Raw genomic sequence first — 25,085 nt, 5'->3', positions numbered from 1 at the left:
CCATTTGCCTGTGAATTTCAAGATTCCATTGCATTTTTCTGCTGAGTAGTACTCCATTGTATAAATGTACCACATTTTCTCTTTCCATTCTTCAGTTGAGGGGCATCTAGGTTGCTTCCAGGTTCTGGCTATTACAAACAATGCTGCTATGAACATGGTTGAACATATGTCCTTGTTGTATGGACATGCAGTATTTGGGTATATACCCAAGAGAGGAATGGCTGGATCTTGAGGTAGATTGATTACCATTTTTCTGAGCAACTGCCATACTGATTTCCAAAGTGGTCTTACAAGTTCACACTCCCACCAGCAATGGAGGAGTGTTCCTTCTTCTCCGCAACCTCTCCAGCATAGGTTGTCATTGGTATTTTTGATTTTAGCCATTCAGAGTTGTTTTGAGTTGCATTTCTCTGATGGCCAAGGATTTTGAGCACTTTCTTAAGTGTCTTTCAGCCATTTCAACTCTGTTGAAAAATCTCTGTTTAGTTCTGCACCCCACTTTTTAATTTCATTGTATGGTGTTTTGGTGGCTAGCTTCTTGAGCTCCTTGTATATTTTGGAAATCAGTCCTCTGTCAGATGTGGGCTGGTGAAGATCTTTTCCCATTCTGTGGGTGGTCATTTTGTCTTACTGACTGTGTCCTTTGCCTTACAGAAGCTTCTCAGTTTCAGGAGGTCCCATTTATTGATTGCAGACCTCAGTGTCTGTGCTTCTGGCGTGATGTTCAGGAATCGTTCTCCTGTGCCAATTTGTTCAAGGGTTATTCCCACTTTCTCTTCTAGAAGATTCAGTGTGGCTGGATTTATGGAGAGATCTTTGATCCATTTGCACTTAAGTTTCGTGCATGGTGACAGGTATGGATCAATCTGCAATTTTCTGCATGTCCGAATCCAATTGTGCCAGCACCATTTGTTGAAGATGCTATCTTTTTTCCATTGTATGGATTTAGCACCTTTGTCAAAAATAAGGTGTTCGTAGGTGCGTGGGTTAATATCTGGGTCTTCAATTCGATTCCATTGGTCTATCTGTCTATTCTTGTGCCAATACCAAGCTGTTTTCAGAACTATGGCTCTATAGTAGAGCTTGAAGTCAGGGATGGTGATGCCTCCAGAAGATCTTTTATTGTAAAGAGTTGTTTTGGCTATCCTGGGTTTTTTATTTTTCCATATAAAGTTGAGTATTGTTCTTTCAATGTCTGTGAAAAACTGTGTTGGGATTTTGATGGGGATTGCATTGAATCTGTAGATTGCTTTTGGTAGGATTGCCATTTTTACTATGTTAATTCTGCCTATCCAAGAGCATGGGAGATCTTTCCACTTTCTGGTATCTTCTTTAATTTCTTTCTTTAAAGTCTCAAAGTTCTTATTGTACAGGTCTTTCACTTTTTTGGTTAGTGTTACCCCCAGATATTTTATGTTGCTTGTGGATATTGTGAAAGGTGATGTTTCCATGATTTCTTTCTCATTGAGTTTATCATCTGTATACAGTAGGGCTACAGATTTTTTTTGAGTTAATTTTGTATCCTGCTACCTTGCTGAAGGTGTTTATCAGCTGTAGGAGTTTCCTGGTAGAGTTTTTCGGGTCACTTATGTAGACTATCATGTCATCTGCAAATAGTGAAAGTTTGACTTCGTCCTTTCCAATTTGTATCCCTTTGATCCCCTGTTCTTGTCTTATTGCTCTAGCTAGAAATTCAAGTACAATATTGAAGAGGTATGGAGAGAGTGGACATCCTTGTCTTGTTCCTGATTTTAGAGGAAAAGCTTCGAGTTTCTCTCCATTTAGTTTGATGTTGGCTATTGGTTTGGTGTATATCGAGTTTATCATGTTTAGATATGTTCCTGTTATTCCTGTTCTCTCCAAGATCTTTATCATGAAGGGATGTTGGATTTTGTCAAAGGCTTTTTCAGCATCTAGTGAGATGATCATGTGGTTTTTCTTTTTCAGTTTGTTTATATGGTGGATTACATTAATGGTTTTTCGTATGTTGAACCATCCTTGCATCCCTGGGATGAAGCCTACTTGATCATGGTGGATGATTTTTCTGATATGTTCTTGGATTCGATTAGCCAATATTTTATTGAGTATTTTAGCATCAATGTTCATGAGGGATATCGGTCTGTAGTTCTCTTTCTTAGTCTTATCTTTGTGTGGCTTGGGTATCAAAGTGATTGTAGCCTCGTAGAAAGAGTTTGGCAATATCCCATCTGCTTCTATTGTGCGGAACAGTTTGAGGAGTACTGGTATCAGCTCTTGTTTGAATTTCTGGTAGAATTCTGCAGTGAAGCCATCTGGCCCTGGGCTTTTTTTGGTTGGGAGGCTTTTGATGACTGCTTCTATTTCATTAGGGGTTATGGGTCAATTTAAACTGTTTATCTGATCTTGATTTAATTTTGGTAAGTGATATTTATCCAGGAAACTGTCCATTTCCATTAGATTTTCGAATTTTGTGGAGTACAGATTTTCAAAGTATGACCTAAAGATTCTCTGGATTTCCACAGTGTCCGTTGTTATATCTCCCTTTTCGTTTCTGATTTTGTTAGTGTGCTCTCTCTCTGCCTTTTGGTTAGTTTGGCTAGAGGTTAGTCTATCTTGTTGATCTTCTCAAAGAACCAACTCTTTGTTTCATTGATTCTTTGTAATGTTTTCCTAGTTTCTACTTTATTGATTTCAGCTCTCAGGTTGATTATTTCCTGGCGTCTACTCCTCCTTGGTGAGTTTGCTTCTTTTTGCTCTAGTGCTTTCAGTTGTTCTGTCAGTTCTCTAATGTGACTTTTCTCTAGTTTCTTCATGTGGGCACTTAGTGCTATGAACTTCCCTCTTAGCACTGCTTTCAGAGTGTCCCATAAGTTTGGGTATGTTGTGTCTGCATTCTCATTAGATTCTAGGAAGTCTTTAATTTGTTTTTTTATTTCTTCCTCAACCCAGGAATGGTGCAATTGGGTGTTATTCATTTTCCAAAAGTTTGCAGGTTTTCTGCCATTTGTATTGTTGCTGAATTCTAGCTTTAATGCATGGTGGTCTGATAAGATACAGGGGGTTATTTCAATTCTTTTGCAACTGTGGAGATTTGCTTTGTTGCCTACTATGTGGTCAATTTTAGAGAAGGTGCCATGTGGTGCTGAGAAGAAGGTATATTCTTTTGAGTTTGGATGGAATGCTTTGTAGATATCCGTTAACCCCAGTTGGGCCATAACTTCTTTCAGGTCTTTTGTTTCTTTGTTAAGTTTTTGTCTGGTGGTCCTGTCTAGTGGCGTAAGGGGGGTGTTGAAGTCTCCTACTATAAGTGTGTGTGGTTTTATGTGTGGTTTGAGCTTTAGTAATGTTTCTTTCACAAATGTGGGTGCCTTCGTATTTGGAGCATAGATGTTCAGGATTGAGATTTCATCTTGATGGACTTTTCCTGTGATGAGTATGAAATGCCCTTCTTCATCTCTTTTGATTGATTTTAGTTTAAAGTCCATTTTGTTAGATATTAGGATTGCTACACCTGCTTGTTTCTTGAGGCCATTTGATTGGAAAATCTTTTCCCATCCTTTTACTCTGAGGTATCACCTGTCTTTGAAGTTGAGGTGTGTTTCTTGTAAACAGCAGAAGGATGGATTCTGTCTTCGTATCCATTCTGTTAGCCTATATCTTTTTATGGGTAAGTTAAGACCATTGACATTTAGGGATATTAATGTCCATTGTTCGTTGGTTCTTGTTTGGTTTGGATTTATTGTTGGTGGTGTCATTGTGTGTGGATTTTGCCCTCCTGCTTCTTTTTGTGTTTGGCAAAATTAGATTATCTATTGCCTGTGTTTTTGTGCATGTAGTTATGTTCCTTGGGTTGGAGTTTTCCTTCCAGAACCTTCTGTAGTGCTGGATTTGTGGATATGTATTGTTTAAGTCTGTTTTTGTCATGGAATATCTTGTTTTCTCCATCTATAATGATTGAAAATTTTGCTGGGCATAGTAGTCTGGGTTGACATCCATGCTCCCTTAGTGCTTGTAGGGTATCTATCCAAGACCTACTGGCTTTCAGAGTTTCCATTGAGAAGTCAGGTGTGATTCTAGTTGGTTTGCCTTTATATGTTACTTGTCCTTTTTCCTTTGCAGCTCTTAATATTTTCTCTTTATTCTGTAGATTTGGAGTTTTGATTATTATGTGTTGGGGGGACTTCTTTTTGTGGTCCAGTCTGTTTGGTGTCCTATAAGCTTCTTGTACTTTCATAGGCATATCTTTCTGTAGGTTGGGGAAGTTTTCTTCTATGATTTTGTTGAATATGTTTTCTGTACCTTTGAGCAGTGTTTCTTCACCTTCTTCTACACCTATTATTCTTAGGTTTGGTCTTTTCACGGTGTCCCATATTTCCTGGATATTTTGTGTTAGGGATTTGTTGGACTTGAGGTTTTCTTTGGTTGATGAATGTATATCCTCTAGCGAGTCTTCAATAGCTGAGATTCTCTCTTCTGTCTCTTGGATTCTATTAGTTATACTCACGTCTTTAGATCCTGATCATTTATCCAGTCTTTCCATTTCCAGCATCGCCTCATTCTGTGTTTTCTTTATTGTGTCTAATTCAGCTTTCATGCTTTGAACTGTTTCAAGAGCTTCCTTCACTTGTTTGGTTGTTTTATCTTGGGTTTCTTTAGCTTCTTTAAGAGATTTGTTTATTTCTTGAATTTTTTGGTTTGTCTTTTCCTCTATTTCGTGTAATTTTTTGCTTGCTTTTTCTTCTATTTCTGTAAGGGATTTTCTTGTTTCCTCTGGAGGGATCTGGGTGAATGGCGCTTAGGATAGAAGTTGGGTAAAAGCAGGGGGTCACTCACCTGGTCTGGTCTGTGATGAGTCAGCCGAGCATGTCTTAAGATCCTCAATTATGAGACGTGATCTCTGAAGACCCCAGGGTGCAGTGAAGATCATATACAAATACGCCAGGTTAACTCTTCCTCCACTGATACCCATTGACTTGGTCCGGGGATAGTTCCTTCAACTATGTTTTTTTTAGTCCTAAGCATAGAAACACTGCAGTTTTTTTCTTTGAGTCTTCATTTCCTTCTGAGGGCTCCTGAGCTATAGAAATTTTATACTAATAAATGGTATAGTTTGAGTCATTAGTATCACACACAGGATTATCTGTTGAAGCTTTAGCCCCCATCTGGTGGTACTACTTGGGGAAGTGGTAAAATCTTTGGGAGTGGAGTCTAGCTGGAGGTCATATCTGGTGGGGGGATCACATCTTGTTCTTGGCTTTTTCCTCTGTGTCCTTCTACTTCAAAGCCACCATAAATTGAATGACGTCTGCCAAATGTTCTAAACACCATGTTAGTTTGCATTGTTTGGGACCCAAAACAATGGAATCAGCCTAACTCAGTCTAAACCCTCTGAAACCAGGAGCCAAAAGTAAATCTTTCTTTCTTTAAGGTGTTTTCCCCAGGTAACTGTCATAGTAAATAAACATATTACAAAATACATACTTTGCTCTTATTGACCTGTGCTGTAATAAAGAAGCCTCAGCCATGAACTTTGCAACCTGTGGGAAAAAATATTAGCCCATATACATTCAGCAATAAGTTACAGAAAGATGATAGAGAGACAGACAGACAGACAGATATAAATAAGCTTTTCATTTCAACCATTTGTAAGTATACAATTTAATGACAACAATAATGTTTATAGTCTCTTACTTTAATTGACAGTTTACAATAGATTTTTTTAAATTAACACTATTGGGTCACTCAAATCTATACCCTTTTTAAACTTCCCCTGTTGCTTTTTTGTTTTGTTTTGTTTTTTGCTGCTCTTTCTTTTTTATTTTTATAATTGTAATTAGACCAATTTTAAATTAGAAACAAGCTTTTTTATTTTATTTTATTTTATTTTCCAATTTTTTAATTTGAATTAGAAACAGGATTGTTTTACATGATAATCCCAGTTCCCTTCTTCCACCCATCCTCCCCTACCCCCCCAACTAAAACCTTATCTGTCACATATCTTTTCTGCTCCCCCTGGATGGTGAGGCCTTCCATAGGGTGTCATCAGTGTCTATTGTATCCTTATGGATAGGGCCAAGGCCCACCCCCATGTGTCTTGACTCAGGGAGTATTCCTCTATATGGAATGGGCTCCCAAAGTCCACACCTATGCTAGGGATAAATACTGGGCTTCTACAGGAGGTCCCATAGATTTCTGAGGTTTCCTCACAGAAACCCATGTTCCTGGGGTCTGGATCAGTCCCATGATGGTATTCCAGCTATCAGACTGGTGAGCAAGAGTTCCCAGATGTTCAGGTCAGCTGTTTCTGTGGGTTTCACCAGGCTGGTCTGGACCTCTGTGCTCTTCACTGTTCCTTCTCTGCATCTGGGTTCCAGTTCAGTTCAGTGATTAGTTATGGGTGAGTTCGGTGATTAGTTATGGGTGTCTGCTTCTACTTCCACCAGCTGCTGGATGAAGGCTATAGGATGGCATTTAAGTCAGTCATGAATCTCATAATCAGGAGAGGGCATTTAAGGTAGCCTTTCCTCCGTTGCTGAGATAGTTAGCTGGTGTTATCATTGTAGATTTCCAGACATTTCCCTAGTGCCTGATTTCTCTGTAAACCAAAAATGTCTCCCTCTATTATCATATCTCCATTCTTGTTATCATGTATTCTTCCCCTGACTCAAGATTTCTGCTCCCTCATGTCCTCGGCATCCCTCTTCTTCTCCCCTTCTCATTCTCCGAGCTACCTCCCCCCCTCTTCCCGTGCTCCCAATCTGCTCAGCAGATCTTGAACCCCTCCCCTTCTCCAGGGGACCATGTATGTCTCTCTTAGGGACCTCCTTGTTTATTAGCTTCTTTTGGCTGTGTGGGTTGTAGGCTGGTAATCCTTACTCTATGTCTAAAATCTGCATATGAGTGAGTACATATCAAGTTTGTCTTTTTGCAATTGGGTTACCTTGCTCAGAATGGTTTCTTCTAGATCCATCCATTTTCCTGCAAATTTCAAGATTCCATTGTTTTTTTCCGCTGAGTAGTACTCCATTATGTAAATGTACCACATTTTCTCTATCCATTTTTCAGTTGAGGGGCATCTAGGCTGCTTCCAGTTTCTGGCTATTATAAATAGTGCTGCTGTGAATATCGTTGAACAGTTGTCCTTGTTGTATGAATGTGATTCTTTTGGGTATATGCCTAAGAGTGGAATTGTTGCATCTTGTGGTAGACTGGTTCCCATTTTCCTGAGGAGTCGCCATACTGATTTCCAAAGTGGCTGTACAAGTTGGCACTCCCACCAGCAGTGGAGAAGTGTTCCCCTCTCCAACATGAACTGTCATTGGTGTTTATGATTTTGGCCATTCTGACACGAGTAAGATGGTATCTCAGAGTTGTTTTGATTTGCATTTCCCTGATGGCTAAGGATGTTGAACACTTTCTTATGTGTCTTTCAGCTGTTTTAGATTCCTCTATTGAGAATTGTCTATTTAGTTCTGTACTCCACTTTTTAATTGGATTGTTTGGTGTTTTGGAAACTAGCTTCTTGAGTTCTTTGTATATTTTGGAGATCAGCCCTCTGTCAGATGTGGGGTTGCTGAATATCTTTTCCCAGTCTATCGGCTGCCATTTTGTCTTGCTGATTGTCTACTTTGCTTTACAGAAGCTTCTCAGTTTCAGGAGGTCCCATTTATCAATTGTTGACCTCAGTGTCTGTGCTGCTGGTGTAATGTTCAGGAAGTGGTCTCCTGTACCAATTAATTCAAGGGTATTTCCCACTTTGTCTTCTAATAGGTTCAGTGTAGCTGGATTTATGTTGAGATTGCAACTGGATTCCAGAGATCAGCTCAGTGTTTAGCTATGGGTGTCTGCTTCTGCTTCCATCAGCTACTGGATGAAGGCTCTAGGATGCATATAAGGTAGTCATCAATCTCATTATCAGAGAAGGTCATTTAAGGTAGTCTCTCGACTATTGCTTAGATTGTTGGTTGGGGTCAAACTTGCAGATCTCTGGACATTTCCCTAGTGCCAGAATTCTCTTTAAACCTATAATGGTATCTATTTTCTTGCTCTCCTCTATTCTTCCCCTGACTAAATCTTCCTGCTGTCTCATGTCCTCCTCTCCCTCCTCTCCCTCCTCTCCCTCCTCTCCCTCCTCTTCTCCCCTTCTCTTTCTTCTAGCTCCCTCTCCCCTCCACCATGCTCCTAATTAGCTAAGGAGATCTTGTCACTTTCCCCTTCTCTGGGGGACTATATATGTCTCTCTTAGGGTTCTCCTTCTCTGGCGGTGTGGATTGTAGGTTGGTAATCCTTTGCTCTATGTCTAAAATCCATATTCCTGCTGCCTTTTCTATTTATTGCTTTAAAGAGTATAAATCCTGTTATAATTCCATGACTTTTTCTGGAAATTTAGTATTTTGCATCATATATTTGCAAGAGTGAATATTACATCTTCCTAGAAGTTATTCATCTTGTCAATATGTAGTTGTCAGTAGTACATTTTGGCCTTGAGTTCCAGGCTGAAGAAAGTGGCCCATTTGTAGCAGAGGTCACAGTATTGGTTATCTTCCCCTTCTCATGGGTGGCCATGTGCAAAAATCTAAGCCGCATGGGAAAAGAGGGACTTCTGTGGAATGAAAAGCAAAGGCGGAGTTTTCTATGACTCAACCTCCTTTGGGAGGTATGTGCTTGTTCTTCCTGTGCTCAATTTTCCTCACAGATAACATTGTCCCATGCTCCTCCATGTGAGTCTGAATCATCCTCCCAGTGGCAGGTGTGTGACACTTCACAAGACCTGGTATCTTGTCTCCCTTGCATATCTGAGCTGTTTTCAGCCACTAGAAAATTTATTCTACTTTTTTTTTTCCTTTCTGCCATTTCTCTCCCAAGATGGCTATGTTCCCTATGATGTGTTGTGGCCTGAGGTCAGGGGTGGAAACCACAACCCTTTCAATTCAAACTTGTTTTCACAGCAGTAACTCGCCCACACAGCAGTCTTTCCACCATTATCTTGGTTGAATAAGAACAAAACTATACAGAGAGCCATGAGGACAACAGAAGTAGGAGATGCCACATCTTATTTTACAATGTTGTTTGTTTGTTTGTTTGTTTGTTTGTTTTGACACAAGGTCTCCTAGTATTGTTAGCTGGCCGGGAACTCATGATGCAACCCAGGCTTGTCTTGACCTTGTGGTAATCCTTCTGTTTCTGCCCACTTAGAGTTAAGATTGCATGCATGGGCCACCAAGACCAGCTCTTAATGTTCACTTTTTTCTCCTTTTAGTTTTGGAACAGAATTTCATATATCTCAGACTGGCTTCAAATTCACTATGTTGCTGAGGATGAATTTCAACTACTGAACCTCCTGCTTCCGTCTTCCAGGTGTTGGGATTGCAGACATCTATGCCTATTTATGACAAAACTGGTGTGTGTGTGGCGGGGTAGATTAATCTTCAGCACTCCATCCTCAAAAAGAGTAAATTCCAACTTAAGTGTTTTTAATTACTGCTGGTGTCCATGTGTGGGTTGGTTGTGGGACACAAGGATGCCACAGATCATATGTGGAGGTCAGAGAACAATGTTGGGTACAGGAGAACTGGCATTACCCACACACAGGCTCAATACTGGGTTATTTAGGCTTCTTGGTATTCAAACTTGGGTCCTCATACATGAGTGATGAGTGTTTAAGCCGAAGAGTCATTTTCCCAGCCCAGATTCATAGTTTTAAGGAATGAAGCATCGGGTATGGCAGTACCCAGCAGTTCCAGTTGCTTGGACATGTGACCATGAGACAAGATAGTTGTTTTAAGAGTTTGAGTGGAATGTCAGTGGAAAGGCAGGGAGCAAGGAAGGACCTTGCTTGGTCAGAGAGCTTTTGTCACTAGCTCACTTCAAAGGAAAACAACTCTTCATTCACAACATGTCAGACACTATCCCCTCCACTCTTTATCTCACCTTCAAAGAAATGTCTTTGGCTTTACAATCACCCCCATTCACCTTGCCCTTCAAAGAGATATCTAGGGGTTCTCTACTGCAGTTCACAAATGCTTCCATTTCCTCCACTTGCCTCACTCCTATGGTCTTTTAAAAACATCTCCATCTCCACTACACACACACACACACACACACACACACACACACACACACACACACACATTTTATTTTTGATGAGTTTGTTGATGTTTCTAAAATCCACCCAGTACTACAAAATATCCCTTCCTATCACACAAAATCACCCTTAAAATCTTTGGGTCTAATGGGAAGTGGTGGAGATCAGTCTTTGCCTCTCCATCGATGTTGTGGGTCCTTCCTTACCCTATTGTAAGAATTCTCCTGTACTTACCCTTTAACCTCAGAGATTTGCTCCACAAGCTGAGAAATCTCCCTAATAAAGTTTGTGGCTGTGTGTAGTAAGGTTCTTTTGGATCGCTTGAGTCTTAGTGTGACAATGCACATGGAATTCCAAGGGTGTTGGCTTAACATTTCACCACTAACTGATGGCGGCAGCCAGAGCATGCCCCCCTGAATGTACTTCTGGGAATGAAGATTGTTCTGAGATGGATTTTGAGAGTCAGCAGACATTGTAGAAGCTCTGAACATTAGAGAAGTGACTCTTTTATACAAAAAAAGAGGATAGACAGCTCCATTCGGAAATGTCTCTGTACCATGAAGAGAGGGTGATTCTTGGTCATTACAGACTTCTCACTGGGGAAGGCAGCGTAAGGAACCTTTCCACTGTTGACTGTGATTTTCTGTCTTCTTTTCACTCAGGCATGCCCATAATCATCATCATCTTCCTCCTCCTCCTCATTCTTCTGTATGGAGATAGTATTAAGCCTGAACTGTTTTCTTGTTTTTGTTTAGTAGCTAAACCTTATATATTTTTGTTATTCGTTCCCTAGGTCTCTCCCACATCGATAGTAGATAGATGTAATTATAATTCTGTTTTTCTCTTGTGAATCTATCCTTTGGGTAGAGATACCAGTTGAGAACTCAGAAAAGTGGCAAAAAAAGTTTCTCACCCACCAGAGTTCGGTGAGCTGGTGCTTGGTGGCCCTACAGTCCTGTGATCCATCATCACCAACCTGCACCAAAGCCTTTCCTCTTGGAAACCTGGGAGCTCACACACAAGAGCACTGACTCCAATCTTCTCCTCCTGCTGAGAAAAACTCCGTTCTATTTTCTGCCCTCAGGAGTTGCTCTACTCCAAGAACGTCGCATAGCAAGAACCATATTAGTTTTCTTTCCATGCATGGCTAGTTTAGTTCACTTAGAGCCCTGAATATGGCACCCTGGCATATTCACTTTTTATAATAACAAGCTCAGAGCCTGTCCCCCTGAAAGCACATTGGAGTTTCCTTCACGTTAAAGTCTGGCTAATACCCATTGTCTTAGTTAGGGTTTCTATTGCTATGATAAAACACCACAACCAAAATGTAAGGTGGGGAGGAAAGGATTTATTTGGCTTATACTTCCACATCATATTCCATCACTGAAAGTGTTGTAATTTAAAAAGTGGCTCAAGAGAGAAAGACTCCATGCAACAGAGTTTGGGAGGGGTTTTTTGTAATTTTTTTTATTAGTTTAAATTAGGAACAAACTTGTTTCACATGTCAATCCCTTCTCCCTCTCCCTCCCCTACTCCCATCCCTACCCCCTACTCCCCACCTCATCCACCCTCCGCTCCCCAGGCAGGGTAGGCCCTCGATGGGGGCTCCCCAAAGTCCACCACATCATCCATAGGCCCTCAGGTGGGAGGGTTTTTATTGGGGGAAAGTAAATGGGAAAGGGAGATCAGCCTCTGGGGACAGGAATGGCAGAAGAGAAGGGGCTGGACAGAGAGACAGGTAGAGAAACAGAGAGAGAAAGGAACAGACAGAGGGGAGGAGAGAGAGAGAGATGAGAGGTGGGCAGGACCCTTTTAAAAGGGAAAGTAGTGAATGTACACAGGTGATGCCCTTAGTGGCTGCATGTGAGGGAATATCCTGTCATAACCCCAAGGACAGACCAGTACAGATGCCTGAATACTAACAGAAGGGCATCAGGACAGGAACTCAAGCGGAAAAGGGACCTGGAGAGAGAGCTGATGAAGAGGCAGTAGGGAGCTACTGCTTACTGCTTTATTCATTATGGCTTGCTCAGCCTGCTTTCTTATAGAACCCAGGACCACATGCCCACAGGTGGTTCCATCCACCGTGGGATGAGCCCTTTCACGTCCGTCACTAATTAAGAAAATAGCTCACAGGCTTGGCTATAGCCTGATATTATAGAGACAGTTTCTCAACTGAGGTTCCCACCTCTCCAATGACTCTAGCCTATGTTGACATAAAACTAGCCAGGACACCAGTGTGTATGCATATCCTATTTTGCTTATTCATTCATCCTTCAAGAGACATGGGATATTTCCACCTTTCAACTACCAGAATAATTGTTTTCAGAAAGAAAACAAAACAAAACCAACTATGAAACTGTCCAGTAAAGTGACAATAAGGCACCAAAAGAATGACAATTAGCCATTCTCTTCTTCATAGTCCAGCAGGAACCATTTTTATCAGTGTTACCGATGAGTTTCCAGAATTTTTCTGTTTATAACAGAGATTAAGAGATGATAAACATGCCGGGCGTTGGTGGCACACACCTTTAATCCCAGAACTCGGGAGGCAGAGGCAGGAGGATCTCTATGAGTTTGAGGCCAGCCTGGTCTCCAGAGTGAGTGCCAGGATAGGCTCCAAAGCTACACAGAGAAACCCTGTCTCGGAAAACCAGAGAGAGAGAGAGAGAGAGAGAGAGAGAGAGAGAGAGAGAGAAACATAACAGATCAATGCTTTACATAAACAATCTCATGCTATACATACCATCCAGCAATTCAACAAAATAATGCTCATATACTCTATATTCTGGATCCTTTGTTCTATCATGAACAATGTCTAGTACTTTACACATCCCACACCATTGTAATTTTATGCTTTGTGAATGACCCAGTGCTGTTCTGTTATGCACTTTGTTTTACTTTTATTTTCTTAACTCTTAGAGTATCCTTAAGGGAGAGGGGTTGTAACTTGACTAATTATCACCGCATTCAAAACGGGTCCTACGCCCTCCCCCATGTGTCTAGGCAGAGAGAGTATCCCTCTATGTGGAATGTACAAAACTTAAGTCCAAATGGATCAAAGACATAGACATAAATCCAACCACACTGAACCTCTTAGAAGAGAAAGTGGGAGGTACCCTTGAAAGAATTGTCACAGGAGACTGCTTGCTGAAAATAATACCAGTAGCACAGACACTGAGACCAACAATTAATAAATGGGACCTCCTGAAATAGAGAAGCTTCTGTAAGGCAAAGGACATAGTCAATAAGATAAAATGGCAGCCAAATGAATGGGAAAGGATCTTCACCAACTCCACTTCTGACAGAGGGCTGATTTCCAAAATATACAAAGAGCTCAGGACTTACCCAGACCCCAGGAATGTGGGTGTCAGTGAGGAGACCTTGGAAATCATGGGGCCTCCTGTAGTAGATCAGTTCTTATCCCTAGCATAGGTGTGGACTTTGGGAGCCCTTTCTTCATAGAGGGATACTCCCTGAGCCAAGACACATGGGGGTGGGCCTAGGCCCTATCCCAAAGGATATGATACACTCTGAAGACCCCCTATGGAAGGCCTCACCCTCCCTGGGGAGCAGAAAGGATATGTGTTAGGTAGGGTTTTAGTTGGGGGTGTAGGGGAGGAGAGGAGGGAGAGGGAACTAGGATTGACATGTAAAACAATCTTGTTTCTAATTCAAATAAAAAATCTGCAAAAAAAATAGATATTATACCTTTCCAGGAAAAAAAAAAAGAACTCAAGAAGCTAGTCACAAAAACACCAAATAATTCAATTAAAAAGTGGGGTACAGAGCTAAACAGAGAATTCTCAGTAGAGGAATCTAAAATGGCTGAAAGACACTTAAGAAATTGCTCAACATCCTTAGCCATCAGGGAAATGCAAATCAAAACAACCCTGAGATTCCATCTTATACCCATCAGAATGGCTAAAATAAAAAACACCAACAGTTTATGCTGGAGAGGATTTGGAGAAAGGGGAACACTTCTCCACTGCTGATGGGAGTGCAAAGTTGTACAGCCACTTTGGAAATCAGTATGGTGGTTTCTCCAGAAATGGGAATCAGTCTACCTCAAGATCCAGCAATTCTACTCTTAGGCATATAACCTCATACAATGAGGACATCTGTTCAACTATGTTCATAGAAGCATTATTTGTAATATCCAGAACCTGGAAGCAACCTAGATGCCCCTCAACTGAAGAATGGATAGAGAAAATGTGGTACATTTATACAATGGAGTACTACTCAGCAGAAAAAAGCAATGGAATTTTGAAATTCGCAGGCAAATGGATGGAACTAGGAGAAACCATCCTGAGTGAGGTAACCCAATCACAAAAAGACAAACATGATAAGTACTCACTCATATATGAATTTTAGACATAGAGCAAAGGATTACCAGCCTACAATCCATACCACCAGAAAAGCTATGAAACAAGAAGGACCCTTAGAGAGACATACATGGTCCCCTGGAGAAGGGGAAAGGGACAAGATCACCTGAGAAAATTGGGAGCATGGCTGGAGGGGAGAGAGGTAGGAGAAAGAGGAGAGGAGAAGAGTGGGAGGAAAACAAGAGGGATCAGGAAGAAATGATATGACAGACTTTGAGGATCCCCATGGAAGGCCTCACCCATCTTGGGGAGCAGAAAGGGGATGGGATAGGGGGTCGGTGTGGTCCAGGGGAGGAGGGGAGGGAGAGGTAACTGTAATTGACAGGCAAAAGAAGCTTGTTTCTAATTTAAATAAAAATAAAGAAAGAAGAAAGAAAAATAGACACATCAATAGAAGGAGCCATTATAGGTTTAAAGAGAAATTTGGCACTAGGGAATTGTACAGATAGCCACAAGGATAACCCCAACTAGGAACCTAAGCAATAGTGGAGAGGTTAACTTAAATACCCTTCCCCTATAATGAGAATGATGACTACTTTATATGCCATCCTAGAGCCTTCATCCGGTAGCTGATGGAAGCAGAAGCAGAAACCCACAGCTAAGCACTGAGCCAAGGAGTGACAAACAAAGGCATCACAATCATGCTGGGAAAACCCACAGAAACAGCTGACCTGAGCAAGTGGGAACTCATGGACCCCAGTCTGACAGCTGGGGAACCAACATAGGACCAAACCAGGCTCCCTGAACATGGGTGACAGTTAGGAGGCTTGGGCAATCTATGGGAGCTCTGGCAGAGGAACCAGTATTTATCCTTAGTGCACGAATGGATTTCAGGAGCCCATTCCCCATGGAGGGATACTCTCTTAGCCTCAATACATTGGGGAGTGCCTAGGCCCTGCCACAAATGACTTGACAGATTTTTGATGATCCCTCATGGATCTTGGGTCACTTCTACACCTCACTTTTTCTTAAGCTTTGAGAGTCGAGTGACCCTCCAGGATGCTCACTTGTTATGCTTGTCCTGACACAAACAAGCCCAAATTCTGTTTCTATGGATCTATTGTGGGACACAGAAATCCACTGTAGAAGTCCACAGAAGTCCATCTCTGTCTAGTGTGGATGGTTAGCAACCTGCCTCTAGAGAGCTGTGCTGCCTGTGGCTAAGCTGGCCTGCAGCCACAGCCCTACAAAAGACGCCTTCACTTGCTCATAATTCTTCAAATAGATTTTTGTCTGTAATATGAAAGTCAGTAAAGATAGCCATTTTTTTCTCTGCTCTCAAGTGTCACTGCACAAATAGGTTAAAGTAAAAACTTGTTCTGAGTCACAATAGTTTTGAATGATTACACTAGAAAGTTAATATGCATGCAACATAAACTATAATTTATTTCTCTTATCCATTGTGGTTTTAAAAATTATTTGCATCCCCAAGTCAAATTATTCAATAAGATTTTACCATTTGTACTTAGAATGTTGTATATAATATAAAGTATTAAAGAGAAAAAGGCAGAACAGTAAAATTTCCTTCACCAATAATAATAATAATAATAATAATAATAATAATAATAATAATAACAACAACCATTTTTGCACCTAGGCTACACTCCCCATCTACCTTTTTCTTGAAGACATTTTTACTGAACACAACGAACTCTTTGTTCTTTTTTAAGTTGTAACAGGTAAAATGCCCTGAGTGACTGTTTGACTCTACCAGTTGGGTAATTTCATTTGCTGGAAAAATCTGAGCTGTGTGTTGAAAACAAGTGGCAGCAAGTAACTAGTCAATTACAGCCTTCAGAGAAAAGACCCCAGCACCCAGTGTGATATTCAGGTAGGCACTGCCTATGTATCAGTCTAGAAGCTTTGGCTCTTCTCAAAAACTCATTTTTCATGGCAACCACTGAAAACACTCCAAAAGCTATGTTGGCCAGGAGGAAACCTGGGGAGGGTTCAAGCCCTTGCCTACATGTTTACCACCCATCAGTCTGGAGGCTAAACTTACCTATATGTTAATAGTCTTTCTGCTGCTTTAATAAACATTGAAAAAACCTACTTACAGAGAGAAAGGCTTGTTTTGGCTCAAAGCTGAGGGACTCCAGGCCCATGGCTAGTTGGCTCCATTGCCCTCCTGCATTGTGGCAAGGCAGCATATCATAGAAGAAACATGGCATTAAGCAAAGGCATTCATTTCATGGCCAAAGAACAAAAAAGGAAGGAGAAGGTACCAGGGTTCTCCAATCCTCTTCAAAGGTATGTCCCCAGTGACTCAGAAACCTCCCACTAGACTCTACCTTCTCAATCTTCCTAATGCTATAAACACTTAATACAGTTCCTCATGTTGTGGTGACCTCAACCATAAAATTATTTTGCTGCACTTCCTGTCTGTAATTTTGCTACTGTTATGAATTATAATGTAAATTGTAATGCAAATATACTGCTATGCCAGATATCTGATACATGACCCCAAAGGGGCCTCGACCCATGTTGCAGGAATTCTTTCAGGCAATAGTCTTTGGGGGACCAGCCCCTTTGGGAGGCATCTCAGGTGCTATGTCTGAACTGGGAGAAAGCTCTTACTCCCAGTGGATGGAAGGTAGCTAAACACAGAAGACCTCAGCGGTTCTCTACCTTGCTTTGTCATTTGTGAGTGGTTCCCCAATAAATACCTGACTTCCTTTATCTGGGCTTTCATGGACTCTATTACAATTTTCCACTACAGACCCACAGGTTGAAAATCTAAATAATCCACCACCTGCCAAGGGTACCACTCTGAAGATTGCGCCCTTAACACATGAACCTTTGAAGGATATTCTAGCCACACTATAGCATTTACATAAAAATGAAAGCATGCCATTGTTTCAGGAAATCTGATGAAGATGAAAGTGAGATTATTATATACAACTCTGCTACCCTCCAACATTCTGATTCAACTCTGAGATGAGGTAACAGCAGTGGTGTGGTTAGTCCCGGCTTATCCTTGTTCTACAAACACAGCATGTGATTTTATTTGGATACAGACACTTGTTATTTAACACCCTCCAAATCATTCAATGATTCATCAAGCTCATAAAAGTCATACTGCATGTTAACTATGGTTTTGTCTATTTAAGTATGTATGTTTCAGAGAGAGCTTTAATAGAAATGGGGGACAACCAGCCAAGGAGGGGAAAAGGGGAAGGGGTATCACCATTCTGGGTTCTGTTATTTTGTATCCATAAGCATCTGCTATGGGGATCCCCGGGGCTCTCCGATGAAAGACAAACCTGGGCTTCTCATCATTTTTTAAACTCTAGCATTTAGGGTGATGCACGTGTTCACAGACAGAAGGTGGCTCCAGAGTCAGTTCCGGAGGGAGTCAGCCATGTGTAATACATGAAAGACTTGGCCTTGTCCTCTTCAAATAGGGTTTTTTATTCATTTATTTATTTATTTTTAGGAAATAAAACAAAAAATCTTCATAGTTTTTAAAATGGATTCTGGAACCCAACCTGCATTAGTTGGAATATTTCCTTTGTGGTGTGAAACTGAACATTTAGCTAAGAAGCAATCATTTTCCAGTAAGTTGGTGATAGATTGAGTTTTCTAGACTGCACACAGGCCTGGCATTTCTGAACCTTCTTAAGTGAATATGAGAAATTCATTCCAAAATCCACAACTGTGATGCTAACTTCACTTCCTGTGTAACATGAGAGTCAGCCTTGATCATTTGGGGAGAGGGTTTAATGGCAGGAGGAGCAGGAAGTCAAAAGCAGTCAAGCATTCCATTCCCCCACCCTGCCCCGTGTGTGTGTGTGTGTGTGTGTGTGTGTGTGTGTGTGTGTGTGTGTGTGTGTCCATCTGTCTGTTTGTCTCTCTGTCTCTGTCTCTGCACACACAAGGAAAAAAAACTGCAAGGATTTAGAATTGAAAGTATTTGACTCATGATCTAGCTTTGACTTAAACCACTAATCCCAGTGCAATGTGGGAAAACACAAAGCTATTATTTCATTTGATGTTCATTATCCTCTCCAGTCCACAGGGTTATACCATTGACAAGCTCCCAAATGTTAAGCTTGAGACTCTAAAGATGGAGGCTAATCTTTCTCACCACAAGTACCAGTATCATCCTCTCCACTCTCAACATCCCGCCAGCCATGATACAGCAAAAGAGGCTGGCACTGCTCTGAGAGGTACCTTGACCTTTCAAAGAAGGTCAAGTAGGTAGCACAAAAGCTAGAAATGTTTCCAGATGAGGAGGTAAGGCACAGCCTTGTGCCCTAAAGCCAACCTAAAGCACCCTGGGTTCTCAGAGTTATGTTTTCTAGGTGTTTTTTTATTTGTTTGTTTGTTTTACCAAAACCCCATGCAGTGTATATATTCTCAGAATGCATTTTGTCTGTAAGTTGTCAGAAGTGAAAACACACCACTTGAGATCATATCACAGGAGATGATCGATCATTTTGTAGCTTGTACTTTGAAAAGAAGATTGTGGTGATACATCATTTATGATTTGCTAAAGCTTGCCTGAGGATTCACATAGCAAAGTCAGCCTCAAGATATAGAGATCAGGCAGTGGTAATACATACCTTTAATCCCAGAAACCAGAAGCTAGGAGGTGGTGGTACTTATCTTTAATCCTAGGACTCAAGATTAAGAAGTAGATGGATCTCTGTGAGTCCAGGACCAGATCTACGCAAGATTGACCCAGTCCTAAAGAGAAACAGCTCACACAAAGTTAATCTCAGCACCTGGGATCACACACCCCCAGCATTAGAAGGGATAAAAGATAGGAGCAGGGTCTTCAGTGGTCAGTATCAGGGATTCATTCTCCAGCCACATTGAAGATAGGAAGACACTGAAGTCTCGGGATTCTCCAGCCACGCTGGGGAGAGAATACAGTCTGAGATTTGGGATTGCTGGAGGATCAGCCATTTCAGTCTGAGATAGAGTGAGAGCTAGTGCCCAGCTGCTTTGCTCTCCTGATCTTTAGCTTGAAGCTTGAACCCCAATATCTGTCTCTGGGTCTTTTATTTTTTGTGTTACAGAGGATATTGAATATGTGAAACTTGAGGTTTAAAAAATTATTTTACTTTTTGAGGTTTTGATATATCTTTCCCACTTCCCTTTCATCTCTCCAAAAGCTTCTATGTCTCTTTCAAGTTCATGGCCTCTCTTTTCATTAAGTATTGTTACATACATATATATTCCAAAATACATAAATACCACCTGCTCAGTCTGCTCAGTGTTTATATTTCTACTGACATGTATATTTTCAGGGATGACCATTTGATATTAGATAACCAGTTGGTAGGTTCTTCCCTGGGGAAGACCATTTTTTTTTTCATTCTCAGCATTCCTTAGCTGCATGCAGTCCTTTGTATGGGTTAGAGGACTAGATGGCCTCTGCTCCTCTCCCCCAACAACCTGTCCACATTAACTTGTCTATTGTTGTCTTACTTGTTCAGGTCGGTGAGACTTTGTAGCTTCTGACATTGTTAGGAGACACAATCTCACATCATGCACCGTGTTGTTCTGGCTCTCACAATCTTTCCACCCCCTCTTCTACAATGATTCCCTGAGTTCTTAGGTTCAGGTGTTGTATTGTGGATGTATCTGTTGGGGACTGGGTTCCACTGCTCTCCACTTTGAATGATTGTGGTTTTCTGTAATGGTTTCCTTCTGTGGCAAAGAGAAGCTTCCTCATCCCTTGGTGAGGGATAAAAACAACATTCGTGTGTGAATATGAGAACAAGTATCTAGAATATAGATACAGCTTATGCTGGTTAGCAAAGTAGCAGTTGTAGGTCTTCCTCTAAGATACATGACTTTGCTAGGCCTGGGTGGTTGGCTAGTTTTCCAGTATGAGAGATGTTTTCTGCCTTGTTGAGTGGGCCATAAGTCAAATTAGAGAACTCTTGCTTACTGTCATGGTATGTGTGCCACTACTGTATCCTTAGGGTTAGAATGCCATGTTGCTCATTGTTGTGGTTCACAGGCATCATAGCTTGGGTAGGCCTGTTGTTGCTTCCTTCCTGTGGAAGCTTGCATGGTACCTCCTGGTACCTGAAAAACTAGTCCTAGAGAGGAAGATTTCAAGTCAGTTCCAGCCCAGAGAGTCCGTGTACCCTATGTCTGAAGGGCATGGAGTCTTCAGCAGTAGGAATTTACCTTCCACTGCTAGGGACGACCAAGGACAATAACAACAGCCTGGGATGTTTTGATAGTCTCTTTGGCAACCCTGACCAACAATGTAAAAGAGGGCTCTTTTTCATGGTTGGTGTTGGGGATTTAATCATTGGATGGTCATTGGAGTTTGGAGACAGCGTTGTCAGCCCATATAAGAAATTTTCATTTAAACCTTATATGTATATTTATACACTTATTTATTATTACTTTTGGTATTTTTAGGTAGGCAGTTAATAGTATATTTCTTATTTTTCAGATATCATTACTGTCATTTTTAACCTCCTTTTTCTGTATTAATCCCCCCATTTCCTCTTCATGTCACTTGCACTCTTATATTCCTCTTTGCTATTGTTCCTTCACCCTCCCCACAATGGCCCCTTTTTACTTTCCTGGTTTCTACAGTTACTCCAGGTTATAGACTCACATAGAAACCTGAGATGAGAGAGAATATGCAACATTTGTCTTTCTGGGTCTGAGTTACTTTACTCAAGATGAACTTTCTTAGTTCTATCCATTTACCCGCAAAGTTCATGATTTCCCTCTTCTTTGCAGATTCCATAGTATATATGTACCATATTTTCATTATGCATTCCGTAGTGGAGGGCATTTAGGTTGTTCCCATTTCCTACCCATTGTGAATAGGGCAGCATTGAACATGACAGGGCAAGTATCTGTGTTGTCAATGCCAAACCCTTCATGCATGTGCTAAGGAGTGGTTTACATTGGTCATATGGTCAATTTATTTTTAGCTTCTTGAGAATTCTCTGCACTGATTCCCAGAGTGGCTGCACCAGCTTGCAATCACACCAACAGCGAATGAGAGTTTCTGTTTCCCCACACCCCTTCAGCATTTGCTTATTTTTGCCATTCTGACTGGGGTGAGATTAAAATCTCATTGTTATTTTGATTAGCATTTTCCCAATTGCTAGAACATTTTTGAGATTTATTGTTGTTGTTGTTGGCAGAAGTTTCTGTCCTGCCACCAGCTCCCAGATAAAAAACACTGAGGCTTTTATTAATTACAAATGCTCAGTCAATAGCTCAGGCTTGTTACTAGCTAACTCTTAATTTTAAATTAACCCATTTCCATTCCTTTACTTGTTCTAACATGGCTCATGGCTTGGTACCTCATTTTGTGCATCTGACTTCCTCTGCATCTGCCTGAAGACTCCTGAGACTCCACCCTTCTTCTCTCAGTCCTTATCCTTATAAGTCCTTATAGGTTATAAGTTATAGGTTATAGGTTATAAGTCCTTATAGGTTATCCCACCTATACTTCCTGCCTGGTTACTGGCCAATCAGCTTTTTATTAACAATCAAAGCAACACATTTCCACAGTGTACAGGATTATCAACAGCAATATTTCTTAACCATTTTTTCTTCTTTGGAGAACTCTCTGTTGACAGGTCCCAAGCCCCTTTTATTTTGAACTGGTCTGTTTTTGAAACCTTTGTTTGTTCTTTTTTTTTTTTAATTGTTTGTAATTTGGATAGTAACCCTCTGTTAGCTGTGTAAGCGGCAAAGATTCTTCCATTCGGTGAACTTCCTCTCTTCTGGTAAATTGTTTCCTTGGCTATGCAGAAGCATTTTAGTGTGAGGAAGTCCTGCTTATCATTTGATGGAATCCTATTCAGAAATTCCTGTCCTACATCTATATTGTATAGGGTAGTGCATATATTTTCTTCTAGCAGTTTCAGTCTTCAGATTTCAAATTTAGGTCTTTGGTCTATTTGGAGTTACTTCATGCTAAAGGTGATAGATATGGGTCTAATTTCATCCTTCTGCATGTGGTCATCCAGTTTTCCCAGCACCCTTTGTTGAAGATGACTTCTTTTCTGCAGATTATGTTTTTAGCGTTTTTTTTATCAAATATTAAGTGGCTGGTTATGTGTTCACGTTTTGAACTTTGGTGTTGTTCCATTGGTCCATATGTCTTTATGCTGATGCTGTATTGCTGTATTACTGTGGCTCTGTATTAAGGAATATATCTTTGTAATACATCGTAATAGATCTGGAATGGTTTCTCTCCAGCAATGTTCTTTTTGCTCAGGATTGTTTGGGCCCTCCTGAATGGTTCCATGTGAATTTTAGGATAGTTTTTCTGTTTCCATGGAGAAGCAGTTGAATATATGAGTTGAGATTGCATTGAAATTATAAATAGATTTTGGTAAAATGGTCATTTTCATGGTATTAACTCTACCAATGAATGAGCATGGAATGCCTTTCTTTTTTATCTCCTTCCTCAGTGATTTTTTAAGGTTTTTGTTGTAAATGTTCTTCATCTCCTTGGTTAGCATTATTTCTAGATGTTTTATTTTCTTTAATGTTATTGTGAATAGGAGTCTGTACATGATCTCCCTCTCTGTAGGTTTGTTGTTGGTATGTAGAAAAGCTATTGGTATGGGAGGGAGAAGGGAACTGGGATTGTCATGTAAAACAATCTTGTTTCTAATTCAAATTAAAAAAACTGCAAAAAAAAAAAAAGCTATTGGTTTGTGCAAGTTGGTTCTGCAGAATGCCACATTGCTGGATTTGTTTGTAATTTCTAGAACCTTTCTGGTAAAATTTTTGGGAACTCTAGTGTATATCATGTCATCTGCAAATAGGGATAGTTGGGTGTCTTCTTTTCCTATTGTATCGCTTTAATAGTCGTCTCTTGCCTTACTGTTCCAGCTACTTCTTTAAGCACAATATTGAAAAGAAGTGGGAGAGTGGGCAGTCCTGTCTCATTTTGGACTTCAGTAGGATTGTTTCACATTTTCTCCACTTAGGATGATGTTAGCTGTGGGGTTTTATGCACAGCTTTTGTTATGCTGAGGTATATTCCCTTCAGTCCTACAGTCTCTAGGACTTTTATTATAGTGTTAGGAATAAATAGGAATGTTGGATTTTGTCAAAGGCTTTTGACATCTATTGGGATGATCATGTCATCTTTTATATTTAAATACATTTATGTGGTTTATTACACTTATTGACTTGCATAGGTTGAACTATACCAGTATTTCAGGGATAATGCCAACTTGGTCATGGTGGATAATCCTTTTTTAAGTATATCTGTATTTTGTTCCTAAGCATTTTATTAAGTATATTTGAATCTACATGGTCATCAAGAATATTAGCCTGTAGCCTGCTTGCTTTCCTTTTTCCTTCCTTTCCTTTCCTTTTTGTTTTGTTTTGTTTTGTTGCTGTTTTGCCTTTACCTGGTTTAGGTGATACTGGCTGAGCAGAAGGAATCTGGGAGTGGTCCTTCTGTTTCTATTTCTTTAAAAAAAAAAATCGTTTAGAAAGAATTGGTCTCTTTCCCACCTTGCAGGATAAATGGGTGAAAAGGCCAAGAAGCGTGACACAAAAGAGAAGAAACCTGCATCCAAGTAGGCTGGCGGTGATGCCCCTGCTGCTGGTGCCCCTGTCGCTGGCTGGTGCAGCCAAAAAGGGTGACCCTGAGGCTACAAAGCCCTAGAAGAAGTGAAAACACCATTGCAGCTGAAACCCTGTCCTGGTTAGAGGAATTGGCAGCTACTCCGATCTGCTATGGATTCCAGAAAGGCCCTGTACCAAAGGAAACACTCAGCTGCAAAAGCCAAGGTTGAAAAGAATAAAAAGAAGGTCCTTACTACCGTCACAAAACCAGTTGGTAGTGACAAGATGGAGATACCTGGGTGTTATCCCATCAAAGATGTGCCTCGGAAGCTGCTGAGCCACGTCAAAAAGCCCTTCAGTCAGCACTTGAGAAGGCTGAGTGCCAGCACCACTCTTGGGACTTTCCTCATCGTCTTCACCGGTGCCACAGGGGCGAGAGAGTGGTTTTCCTGAAGCAGCTGGGCAGCGGTTTAGTGCTCGTGACAGGACCTCTTGCCCTCAACAGGGTTCCTCTTTGAAGAACACACTACAAGTTTGTCATCGCCACCTCTACAAAAGTTAATATCAACAAGGTGAAAATCCACAAACATCTGACTGATGCTTACTTCAAGAAGCAGCAGCTGCACAAGCCCAGGCACCAGGAGGGCGAGATCTTCACACAGAGAAGGAGAAATACAAGATTACAGAACAGCGCAAGGCCAATCAGAAAACTGTGGACCCGCAGCTTTTGCCCAAGATCAAAGTTGTTCCTCAGCTCCAGAGCTACTTGTGATCTCAGTTCTCTTAAGAAAAGGGTGTATCCTCACAAACTGGTTTCCTAAATTGCTAACAACCTAATTAAACAGTTTCATGTGTTTAAAAGAAAAAAAGAAAAGAAGAAAGAAAGAATTGGCCGTAGATCTCTGACATCTAATAGAATTCTGCTATGAATCTATCTGTTCCTGAAACTTTTTATTTTTTTATTAAGCTATACATTTTCCCCACTCCTCTTCCCACCTCCCCTCTCCCTTTCCACCTCCCCCTGCCCCCCATGATCTCAATTTACTCGGGAGATCTTGTCCTTTTCCCCTTCCTAGGCAGATCCATGTCTCTCTTAGGGTTCTCTTTGGTTC

The 25,085-nt window shown here is 40.9% G+C and overlaps 1 pseudogene; it reads left to right on the top strand.

The window, feature by feature from the left end:
- The window catches only part of LOC100765801, a 139,976-nt pseudogene extending 115,231 nt beyond the window's left edge, over window positions 1–24,745 (top strand).
- The last annotated feature ends 340 nt before the right edge of the window (window positions 24,746–25,085 follow it).

The sequence above is a fragment of the Cricetulus griseus genome, chromosome 2 (genome assembly GCF_003668045.3).
Source record: "Cricetulus griseus strain 17A/GY chromosome 2, alternate assembly CriGri-PICRH-1.0, whole genome shotgun sequence".
In the NCBI taxonomy this organism is placed as follows: Eukaryota; Metazoa; Chordata; class Mammalia; order Rodentia; family Cricetidae; genus Cricetulus; species Cricetulus griseus.
This window is presented reverse-complemented; position numbering and strand designations above follow the sequence as displayed.